Source organism: Daphnia magna, unplaced genomic scaffold (assembly GCF_020631705.1).
Source record: "Daphnia magna isolate NIES unplaced genomic scaffold, ASM2063170v1.1 Dm_contigs074, whole genome shotgun sequence".
Classification (NCBI taxonomy): Eukaryota; Metazoa; Arthropoda; class Branchiopoda; order Diplostraca; family Daphniidae; genus Daphnia; species Daphnia magna.
Genome location: NW_025533120.1, coordinates 519,770 through 523,305, shown reverse-complemented (window position 1 = coordinate 523,305; position 3,536 = coordinate 519,770). Strand labels below are relative to the sequence as shown.

The following is a 3,536-nucleotide window of genomic DNA, read 5'->3' as shown; positions in this document are numbered from 1 at the left end:
GTTTCAAAAATATAGTTTTCCATCCAATGTTTACTGCGTTTCAAACCTGTTTCACACACCGGAATAAAAATTCAACTTGTCTGTTTTTCGCCGCAAGGCGCGTAAATTCAAATATACTTTATACTATGTATACACAGAAAACTGAGGGTAAATGAATAAATATGAGACAGAAAGCAAGATTTATTTAAGAAAAATGAGTCACACGCAAATTATATACTGGACAAGTCATGGCGTTGCATTCCTTACAAGTATTTAGAAATTATATGGTATGTCGGATAGGTGTGGTAAACCATCTTTGGTTCAAATTTGGAAGGGTAATGTCAGGCATCTTGGAATAGTCAGTACATTTATAAGGGACTGTAAACATCTTGCAAAGTAAGTTGTTCATATTCCATTCACCGATCCGCTTGTCCAACTTAGATACAATGAATGTGTTGTATTTGGCTGATAAGTAGGGCTGAACACAAGCAGGTTCTTTGGTTTTAAATAAAAAGCCAACAACAAGGAAAATATTGCTATGCTTTGGAAACTCGATGAAATCAGAACAAACCACAACATTTCCATTTTTAAATAAGCATACATTGTTCGGAAACTTATTTGTTAGCACAAAATCAGGGAAAACAATTTTTTTAATTCCTTTCCATTCGGAATACTTCACGAATATCTTTTGTCCACTGAGCTTTACTTGTAATTTCTTTAATTCGACTTGGAATTGCGCTGAAGAATTTATGATCATTCCGTCAGCGGAAGTCGGCAACAAGTACTTTGATCTTTCTACAAGCCTATTTCGTATTTGCTCCAACGGTAAGTTTCCAGAAGCAAAATATTTCGGAAAAATCTATAGAAATTTTCAAAAACAAAAGCGCTCAACGTCTCCACTCCACAGCCATACTTCACAGCGTCCCCAGGTAAATGTGTCGCAAAGTGGGTAGTCGGCCGGATAGGATATTTAAATTCTTTCAATTGTTGCACATACAGCTTCAACACTCGAGATGCTTCTGTTACATTTGCGTTGGAGAGAGGCTCATTAGAAAAACCACCAATCAGCAACATGGCGTATTGAAGCAACAAAACATTTTGTAGGTGTTCCTCTTGCAAAATTCCAGTAAATACTGGTATAAAAATGTACATGAGTAAATCTCTTATCTCGTGATGCTTATACTTCTTGGCGCACTTGCTAAGGCTTCTTACATGTCTTTCAAATTCCGAAGGTTTGCATTTCTCAAACAGTTCCAGCCTTTGGTCGACTTGCTTCAGTTGTGACGAGCTCAGTTGACCTTCGTTTGGGTTGCCGGCGATGCCTTTCAGTCTACCACCTACGCAGCCAGCATAAAAGGTGTGCATTGGTTCTACAACGAAACCGCTTACCATCGGAAAATTCCATTCCAGAAACGGACTGAGATCTTCATGACCATTTAGATGTTCATCGGGACAGTCATCAGACTTGCAGTAAGACAGGAACTCTTCGTCAGTTCTAGGAGGGGCGTTCACATCGAGAAACTGAATTGTTTTTTTAGGCTTTTCTTTCCTACTGCTCTTCTTGGAATGAATTTCGCACGAAACACCACGTTGTATACAACGCTCGCAGCTCCAGTATCCCGTATGGCCTTTCACTCTTTTTAAATATGACCGCATTGGCCAATCAGCGATAACACAGCGAATGGAGACGGTGAATTGGCGACCAATAGTAGTATTATCGTCGTTATTTGGATCGAGCCTTTTTATTTCCTTAATAACGGCTGATAACAACAAATTCACGTCTGGCTTCTCTTTACAGTGAGCCACTCCAACGATTATAGGAGATCATTTCTGCAACAAAATGGGCTTGCTTCGAGAGCAATCAACAGATTCACTCACGGAATGTACAACGACACAGATAGGGATGCATTCGGCTTGCTCAGAGTTGTCGAAAAACAGGACACCATCACAGCTAAGATCAGCTTCGAAATGTGGAATTGTTGTTATGTTATTGACGACTGAGCTTGTTGTTTCACCTCTTAGAAGCCGCATAGATTCTGCAATTTCGAGTTTGCCATGTAGTTTCTCAATCTGATTTTGAGAAAAAAATCATATTACTAGTGACTCTTTATCAATGGTAGCTATTAATTAAAAATAGTACCTTTTTTCGGATAGATGGTGGAAGGGCGTTTGGATTGGATTGGTAAATATCAGCGTATTGCAATAAATCTGCGTGGTGGAAATATACTCCTGGGGAATCGCCGGCTAGAGCACTTTCAAGACCAAAATGAGTGTACCTCCCATTTCCTTCATTGTCTAAATTAATGACGGGAGGCAATGGATGTTTTTTTCGATTCCCTATGTTTGTACTGTAAAAAAAAAAAAAAGAAGTAAGATAATTGTAAGAAAGTTTTTTTAGTCAAAAAGGAATACAAATGGTGTATCGACGTTACCTATCAGGAGCTAATGAAGTAGTAGATGGCTGTGGCATATCTCGCCCGTCGATGAACATCAATTGTTTGCCAGATGATGGCAAGGTATCATAGTCTACAGGCGGCCTGTGCTCTTTCAGCAACTGCAGCGAATACGTCAGATGACTTTTCTTTTGCATAGTACTAGCAGCCCAATGGCACAGAATTCTTTTAAACGATAAGGATTTGCTGTTTGTTGCTGAAGAACTATCAGTAAGATTAATCACTGGTGTCCCTTCAAAAGCATCAAATTCTTCATCATCTTTTGCTGCTTGCTGTTTGTCTGCGTTGGAAGAATCTACAGGGGTTTAAAAAAATAGTTTGGAAGGTTCTTTTTAATAATGCTGCTATACATCGTCTGCCAAATCTGTATTACTTTGAGTGTGGTTCAAGACTGGTTGGCTTTTGCTATACTCGGATTTGTTATTGGTTGTAGACTCACGTATACTCTGGTTCAGATCAATAAGCCTCTCGGTTTCTTCCACATGGTAATCTTCCTAGACGAATATATGAGTGATTAATGAAAGGAATCAGATAACGTACAAGAAATATTTTTATGGTACAATACCAGAAGTGTGATGGGAGGTACAGGTAGTTCTTGCCTTGATGAAATTTCCCCAACACAGTCGTTTGGTAAACATAATTGAGTTTTCAGACCAAACAGCTGAGGCAATCTAGACGATAGTGATACTAAGTGTATCATGTAATTTTCTGGTACTTCATTTGATATCCATTGGAGAAGCTCAGCCATTGCGAGGGTTTTGAGTCGCTGTTGATATTCCGGTGTCAAATGATCCATTTTTCTTTTTCTTTTACGCCGTTGTTTCCCACAAACAACGAGAATGTCATCGACGTCTTTGTCACCCAACTGTTCTGAAACATTTTCCATTTTGTCTGAATATTTCCACACCAATACTGTTGCAATTATGTTTCCAACTGTTAGTTTCGTTGTTCAATACTATTAAATTCTTTGAATTAACTTACTTCTTGTCGGGCTGATACAAGTTGTCACGCGCTCACTTTACAATATTGTAAAACACAACACCAGTTGGGAATTCCTGTTGGCGAGTTTGTGTGAATTTGTTGAAAAACAAACAAAAAAGGCAA

At 38.7% G+C, this 3,536-nt stretch overlaps 1 pseudogene; it reads right to left on the bottom strand.

Annotated features, from left to right (window-relative positions):
• Nucleotides 1-259: 259 nt before the first annotated feature.
• Nucleotides 260-3,318, bottom strand: LOC116934796 (annotated as a pseudogene).
• Nucleotides 3,319-3,536: the final 218 nt, after the last annotated feature.